This window comes from Phasianus colchicus, chromosome 10 (assembly GCF_987193195.1).
Source record: "Phasianus colchicus chromosome 10, bPhaCol1.hap1.1, whole genome shotgun sequence".
NCBI classification, from domain to species: domain Eukaryota; kingdom Metazoa; phylum Chordata; class Aves; order Galliformes; family Phasianidae; genus Phasianus; species Phasianus colchicus.
The window spans coordinates 7988474-7997657 of NC_143445.1; positions in this window are offsets into that span (position 1 = coordinate 7988474).

Genomic DNA, 9184 nt, shown 5'->3' on the forward strand with positions numbered 1-9184 from the left:
GAAAAGAATAAAAAAGAGAAGAAAAAAGGAGGGAGAGTGACACTTCAGTATTGGAATGTCACCAGGTATGTCAAATCAAATTTGATTTGACATTCTGGGTAGAGATAGCCTTCAGGAGTCAGCTTACTTGCTGCTCTTCACAGCACATGGCCAGGAGTAGGCAGCACTTGGCTACACAAGCTGTACTAAAATATATCTTGAAGTATTTGGGAAAACTATGAAGTACTTAGGAACAGAATGTAAACATACAGCAAGTTATTGAATTATTGATTTATTTCAAATTGTTTTCTAGTGATAAGCTTTGAGAAACCTTCCCCATAAAAAGAGCAATGAAATAGGAAAATGTTTTCCTTGGGGAAAAAAAAAAAAATTAGTAAAGGTTTGCTTCTTTTGGTTCTTGTGTTAGGCAAATAACACCAGATGACCACTACTCTGTTTCTAGCTTTGCATTCTAGTGTAAAACAGCACGCTTCTTTTTCGTTTCAGATAACATTTTATGTTAAGCCTATGACAGCTTAATTTCAGTTAACCACTGCTAACAGTGCAAACGTACAAAGGAAGCAGGCAGTCGTGCAATCATTGACTGTATATGTAAATGAAGTAATCCATTGTCTTGGGTCATTGTGGAGGACGCTGATTATCAGAAATGCTCTTCCCCCATCATTCTGAAAACCTCTCTGCGTGACTGACACTTATAAAAGATATTATCTATAGTTATGCAAAACTACCTGAAACTAATGAATTGAAATGTTAGAAATCTGAAATATTAAGTCAAAATTTTGTTGCTGATTCAGTGTTCCATGTTAACTGCTTCTACTCTGAGGTTTAAAATTACTTTCATTTTCTCAATTTTCAGACACATCAGTGTTGTCTAAACATGTGGTAGTTCTCTACCTGTTGTTTTCAGAGGCTGTGAAGATATTCTGATACTCTTACTGAAAACCCTATTATACAACATAAATAATCTATTTATTCATATTTTAAATCACTGTATATCATTTTAGTGCTCTATCCAGCATTCATCTTACGGAAATGTTAGTAGCAGACTACTCTGCTTATGGGGCAGAGGTAGGCGTTTTCTTCCTGCAATCCTGTCAGTGTTAGATCCTTTGTAATTCCTCAGGGAGCCATTGACCACAGATGACTGCCAAGACTGGTAATGATTTACTGTGTGTTTTGTTCTTTTTTGCTTTCTTTTTCAACCACCTCAAAATACAAGCTGATAACTTGCACAAATATGTAGATGTGGAATTCTTCAGTGGAATGATACTACATGCTGAATTGGTTTTGCTGGTCGAAATTTTGTTCATTGCTCTATAAATGCTCCTAAATTTGTTGTCAGATGAAGAAATGGCAATATACAGTTCTCAATACGTTAATGAAAGATTGTGACTTTCTGCTGGGAAACATTACTTTACAGAAGAGGAAAAGAAAAGTGCATGTACATAATTAGGAAGAAGGAGGGCAGAGTGAAAGGGAAGAAGATAAAGAAGAAGATAAATAAAAGGATATGAATAACTTCCACTTCACTGGCAGTTCTTTTCTTGTTGGGATGATTGAAGTATAACTCCATCTATTTCATTAGTCCACTTTTAGAAAAAGTAGGGAAAGCAACAGGAGAGAGTCACTTTGAGAAAACACTTTATTTTTTTTTTTTCCTGCAAAATAAAATATTGTCCTTAAGGAAATGCAACAAAATAAAAAATCAAATTTGCTTCAAAAAGAAACCCAACTGTTACTGTTAATCGTGCTTGACATCCTCTGCTGAAATTAGTCCATTGGAATCAGTTATTAAAATCTGCATAAAGGCTTTTGTTAGCTCTGGATTGTGCCTTACGAATGGGTTTCTTAAAAGTATAGGCTACTCAGCAAATACTGGGCATCTTGAAAATAATAGATGAGTCATTAAAAACATGCAATAATATTGTTATAATAATATGATTGCTGTCATGCAGATACTTTTACCCTTTACTGGACACTCTGTACTTATGAAGATCACATTTGTGTGACATAATCAAAGTCAATTTGAGCATTTCTTTAATTACAGTAGGCTTTGGAACTGGCTTATTGAGAAGTACATTAGCTGTCAGGTGTCTTTTTGAGACTATATGTATCAATTTGATTAATTAGCAGCAATCTAAAATATTTTCATCAATGATTTCTTTAAATTCAGACTCTCATAAAGAGCTCTGTAGTATTGCATTGTTGTGGTTCCTTCTAGAGCTTTTTAAAATTTCTTTTAATTCTCATTTTGTAGTAAATTTAACCTCCCTACCAACATAATTGATTAAATAACAAGGATCTTAATGACATTCCAGTAATGCTTTCAGCATGCAAAGCTAAAGGGGGGAAAAAAAAGGAATAATTCCTATTGAAGAAAATTCTGGATTCATCTTTCTCAAATTCTGCTTCTTTCTGAAAAATCTGAGAGTTCTTTCCATCTTAGAACTTTTCCAGTTACATTGTACCATGTAAATGAAGGCTGTCTTTTATGATTTTTGTTTTATAGTGAGGTAGCACACAGTGGCTATACATACATCAGTGTGTTCCTATGCAAATCTTTCCAAAGATCCAGTCTGTATCCACAGCAGAACCTGTTCTTCCTTCTTGAAGAGCATTTAATATGTGGTGTTGTCCCACTGGCAGGGAAGGGGAGCAAGCATTCTTTGTCTTTACATTACACTGATACTAGAGTACACTGACATCAGCATTCTTTGTGGGAGTATTAAAATGGGCTAGAGATCTGCAGATCTAAATACTTCTGCATTTTCAATGTTATATTTCAATTCTATCTGATATTTTATTTCAATTCCCCTTTGAAATGTGATCTGAAAGTTATTCAACAAGCAAAGCTGTATTAGAAATCATTTTTTTGCAGTGAGTTTGCCTCTTAACTTATTGCTTACTAATTGAAGCAATGAATTCTGAAGCTTTCATCATTGGCCAATTTCAGCCTGCTAAGAAGCATGAAATTTTGTCTTCCTCAATGAGTTTTCCTTTCAAGAAGCAATATAAAAAGTGATTACAATGAGTACTGTCTTTGTTTTCATTTAAAAAAATAAGGACACTTAACTGGATTTTTATTAACTGCTTTCTTAAATCTCTCAGGCCGATCGTATTTCCCCTTTACTTACATGCCATACTTACATACATACATACATACTATTATGTTATCTTTGACATACTGCCTCTGCCTGCTTGCTGGATCCCTGCTTCTCAAAATTCTTTATGAAGAATCAAGAAGGAGGCTACTTGCCACTTTTCATCTGGGAGATTGCTTGCCTATAATACCAACGTACACTTCCATCACCATACTATAAGGGATATTTGTGTCTTCAGGAAGGCAGGCTGAGTTTTAACCATGGATTTTCATCAATTTTTTATTTTTTGTTAACAGCTATTCCTACCTTATATCAGCTCAGAGGAATGAACGTGCCTTTATAACTGCCTTCCATATGAATGTGAAATTCAAATATTGTTACTTTTGATAAGGTTTATAAAACAGCTTGAATTCTCCTTGTACTCTGTGCCTCATCCTCTCATCTTCTTTTCATTGTTCGTTCCGCTGGCAGATAGATATCTGTAAAGGGATGTATTTAAGTTTGGTAAGTGCTCCAGGCCTTTTTTTGCTGATTTTGAGCAGCTTTAAAAGTACCGTTCATCCATTCTCCTTCTTCTCAATGAACACGGACTACATCATACCCTCACAAGCCTTCAGTTTTCTCCTCCCTTCATAGTATCACAGGCGATAAATAGCTAGGCCCTGCAGGCTATTTATGGGAAGAAAAAAAGCCTCGCAGTGGGACGTCAGTGTCAGTTTTTCATGCAGTTTTCAGAATGTCATTTTCTTGGCATAAATGTTACTGTAATTAAGTATTCTCCATGCAGCAAAATTGATTCTCCATTCTGCAGTTTATAAACTCAAGCGTTTTTCTTTGTGGATCCACAGCTCATCTGCAAAGCCCTGCACTGATTTCACTCAGCATGCTCCATTTTCATGTTACTATTAGAAGCTTCTTGTTTAAGAGAAGGAAGACTATTGAAAGATAATGAAACACTATGTGTGTTGTTGTTGTATTAAGTCTATTCTAATTACGTTGTTGGCATCCAAATGACTCACACTGAATCTAAAAGTAATGTTGATAGTAATAATTCTCTCAAAGGTTAAAAAATTTATCCACTAATAAAGCATAGGAATGATTTGGCCATATAACTTTCTGAGAGTAAATGAAAATGTAATTTAGCTTTCATGATTTTTAGTCATTCCAAATAAAGAAATGAAGATGTATTCACATTTGAAAGTGCTAATTACACATACTCCCTTGCTTTTTTCCACCCCTTCCAAGGCACGTATACCAAGAAAGTAGAATTAGTCCCACAAAATGTTGTGTAGGTCTTTTATCTCTTGGATACACTTATATGAGTAGATTAAAAGGATACCTGGTATATGTGATATTTTCAGTAAAAATAATGAATCAGTCTTAGCCTGCACTCATTTGCATATTACGTCACTCATACGCATTTTGAAACAGCTTTGTATCACTACAGTTATTGATATGATGTGTTACACCAATTCTCCTGAGATAAATGGCAGTGGGCCAGGCCTATTCTTAAAAGCTTTTTGCACTACTTCATGACAAGTGAAGTAAAGTTTTATTGTAGGAATAGGTGACAAAGAGATAATGATTGTTTATTACTTGTAATAGCTTGACTCATTTTACATCTTTGTAAGGGACTTGGAAAGAGAAGGGGAGAGTGAATTTGTGAATCTGTGTATTCCCATATAGTTTGAAGATAATTCTGTTTTCAGTGTATTTTAGTAGTATAAACCAAAAACACATATAGATTGAGCAGTTATTTGAAATTTCAGATTTTGATTTGCAAGTGAAGTTCAAGGCAGAACGTTTGCTTGTATAATTGGTCCACTCATACTAGTTGTTTGAAGTAATTTAAATCCATTTCTTCTCTCCTCTTCTTCCTGCCCTGAGAAAAATAAAGTAGTTTAAATATCTCAAATGTGAAAAAGAAAAAAAGAAAAAACAAGTAGAAGTATAAGGGGCTTTGTTTGTTGTTTTTGCCTATTATTTGTTCATCTGATTATGGTTTTCTAGCTCACAGTTGTCTAGGTACCTGAGGCCTAAATATTTTATTAATTCAAACTGTGAGAAGAGAGGAGCCATTTATGTGCTAATTACTTCTTCACCTGAGTCAGGTGTAAAGACTGTAGTTACAAGCTGGATGCAAATTTTGTAATCTGTTTCAGTACGTGAACTTAACATTGTTCTTCATCCTGCTTTATTTTCTTATTTTTCATGCCAGGAAAAAACACATCTTTCAACTTGAGAATTTTATGGTATATGTGTACCTAATACTGATTAGTAGTATCTTTCTGATAATGAATTTCTGCTGTTCTTTTTATTCTAAATGTGGCGTGGCAGTTTAGTGAATGCGTTCCTGTCCATCATCTATCCATACCAGACCCCTTCAATTTAAGAATAAGTGTCTACATAGGCCAATGGAGAGAAATTGTAAGAAAAATATCCATGAGCTTCTTAATTGCTGAAGCGTCTTGTGAATGGGAATCCCCAAGGGATGAAAATCTTTCTCATTATTTTGGAGCTGTGTTTGTCATCTGCTATAAGAAAAAAAAAAAAAAAGGAAAAAAAAAAAGGGACCAATTTTCTTGCCCCTTTACTAGATCCAAAGTAAGCAGTGTTTCAGGTTCTCTTTGCTGGTACATGTGGAATTAGATGAGACCTTGGAATAATTATCATTTTGTCTGCTTACAAAAATTAAGAGTGGCAGGATTTAAGAAAAGTGAAGGAAGAGAAAGTGTGCTTGTGACCTAATGAGACCCAAATGCAGAACAGTAAACAGAGAGGACAGCAGGGGAAAATTCTACCCTCAGAGGGTAAGTTTGCAGTAAATGCAAACCATCCACCATTGTTTGGTCTTTGCCTACTTGCCAATCAGCCTGCGAAGCTGGCTGCCAGTAAGGAATGATTATAGCCTTAGTTTCATGATTGCTCCTCTTTGCCTAGAGTGTGTTCATTAGAAGGAACATTACTATTCAATTATTTCTTTTAGCACTGTAGGATGCTGCTTGATTTATTTTTTTAACTGTTAGGGAGGTAGGAAGAAATCTGAGGTTTCATTCTAAGGAGGTCTTTCATAGTTGTTCTTCTTAATTAAATACTTCAAAATGCCTTAAAGTCAAGAAGATCCTTTTCTCCAATCTCCCTAACTTTTTTAACAAACTATTAAAACCAATCTTGCTTCTAGACTTGTGAAGCAGTGTGGGTGGGAAAACCAATTACATCAATATTTTATTTTTAAAAATAGCATATATTTTTCCCCCTATCGAGACCTGTTACGTTTCCAGCAGTATTCAGTACAATACAGTACTGTTAAATATACCATTGGCATACAATCAACTACCATTTATTTCTCTGCTGAGTGATTTGTTGCAGCGGATAGAAACCATTCAATACCATTGACAAACAACAGACAGTCCATAGCTCTGAATTACTGTTAGACTATTTTTGTAATGAATAGAGACCTAATTTCAGCGCTGTTCCCTTGTTGGTGCCAGACAAAATTGTGTACAGCAGAAAAAGAAAGGTTTTATTTATTAAGCTTTGCAATGCAGTTTTGTCTAATTACTACTGACTTGTCAGACAATAGTCAATGAGCTTCAACACAGAAGGTGAAGCAACTTCTTTCACCTGATTCCTCTTAGCCAAATTATCTTTCAGGAAAACACTTGATTGTATAACTGATTACTGAGAAATGTTACAAACTAGTAGTGTTTTAGAGGCCTTTAGGGTCCAGCTGTGTGTTAGATATAGAATTTTCCCTTTCTAACACAATATTCTGGCAAAAAATTAAAGGCAGTGTAGAGTTTTTAGTCATGCCTGTGTTAGGAGACTCAAGGGTCTACTCTGAAGTGTCGATATTGTGCAAAAAAATTATTCTTGCTAATGTATTTCTGAGATCAGACCAAGTGTTGTGTAATTTATTCCACCCATTCTCTGTAAAATAAAAGATATGAAGCATATTCTGCAGATAGATTGCCCGGTTATGTTAGTGCACATCTGGCACACAAATCTTGGGTGCTTTTTTATTTGCTAGCTTACGACCAGTTTTTGCCCAAAGCATGTAAAGAGAAAAGCAAACAGGAAATAATATAGTTGGAAAAATCATCTATATACTATATATAGTAAACTCTCATACTGATAAGCATGTACACAATAGTATGAGTGACTTCTCTGCAATTCTTGTTCCTAACTCTAGATTCAATTAGATTTCATAGCAACTCTTGCTTACTTGGAGTAGCCTCCATCCCAATTTGTGTGGATACTCCCAGCAAGGGGTAGACATTTTTGCAGAACTGACTTTATCTATAAGTGGCAATATGCCTCTGCAAAGTCTCTGTGGTAAGTGAGGTAATGATGCTATCATTATCATGCCAGTTATGAGTTTCTAATGAGTTCATTATTCTTGGAAAAAATTAATGCCTAGATTTCTCATTAGATTACAAGAAGGAACATCCAGATATTGTTCACGAAAAACAACTCTGATGCTATCAAGCTACAGTTACCTGATTAAAAGACTGAAAGAGAATAGCGTATGACTTTGGAATTATACAGTTATCTAGGTTGGGTAGCATCCTCAAGATCTTCAAGTCCAACTGTTAATGAGTTCCGTTGCTAAACAATATCCCTTAGTACTGCAGGGAAAGGTTTCTTTTCTTAGGAAAAGAAGTATGCCAGGTGTTCAGAAAGAAGAAATATATATGCATTTTCAGTTGAAAATAGCTTATTAATAGCTACTCAAGACAATAAATTCTACAGATGATGATAAAATGTCAAGTGATAACTTTCATACTTTCAGAACACAGGAAGTGCAACTGTTCTTCTTAATGTTAAGCAGGGATGTGAATGTGCTCTGAGATACTGTAACAAGAAAAAGAGCAGGAAAATGTAGTTAAAAGTTGTAGAACGAATAGATGACTTACACAAAACTGGATTAGCACGAGTGTTACCACAAAAAGAAGGGTTTTTTGGTTTTGTTTTTTTTTTTTTTAAATAAGCTTTAATAGTAATGCATAGATGAATCTTTGATTAAATAAACAGCTTATTGAGCCTGTGATCATGGTAGTATCAGATAATGATTGTAGTTCATTATAAATAAGAATCCCTTTATTCTCTGGAAATATCAGTGTTATTTCCAATTTCTCTTATTTTAAGAAGTCATGGTGTGTAGTAAATAACTGAATTTAAACATGCTGTTAGAACATGATCTGCTGACTTTTAACACCTCCTTTTCCAGGCTGTTGAATGAATTACATTGATTATTGTATGGATAATATTGATAATATTTGATCCAAATGGAATAACTGAGATCCACCAATTTTTCCCCAGTATTTACTTCCTGAAAAAGAAATGAGTTGAAGTTTGGGGCTTGATGCTTATTTATTTATTTATTTATTCATTTTTGTCCTGTTAGTGCATGATTCTTTAAGATGTTGCATATTATCAGCTCTCATTTAAAGTCAAAAGCTAGAGTGAAACTAGCATCTTGATGACAGGCTGTTACCTAGTAAGAAATCCTGTAGCTCTGTGTTTTTGAAGGTCTGATATACCTTCCTAAAAACCTTCATGTTGAAGTCACTTTTAAAAAACATAAGCTTGAACGAAAAAAACCTTATTTCTTTGTCCTGAACTAATACAGATGATAAAAAGTAGAAATAAATGTTTTGGATAAAAATTACCAGTAAAGTCATCATGTTGTGAGCACTTCAGTGTTGAAAAAGGCAGCTTAAGTCTGCCAATGTTAATAAATTGACAGGTTTCTAGGGTGGCTTTTTACATGAAAACTAAGAGCAACAAGATTTCTGAAATGGTCACTACAGGGAGCTTGCAATTAAAAAATACTTTCCATCAGAATTCAGTCAGCCTTAGTAGGAAAGTTTTGGAATACATGACCACCCTGAAGGGCTCACTGGCTTCACTAAGATGCCAGAGTTATCAATTTTTTTTTTTTTTTAATTTCACTAATAATTTAGCTTATGTGCATAGCCTAAGGCTCTGGGACACACCTAAAGCTGTACCTAAAATGTTCAGCTACAACGACACCTGTGTGTTGTATATATGTACATGTATATTTAATAAAGAAATATTTT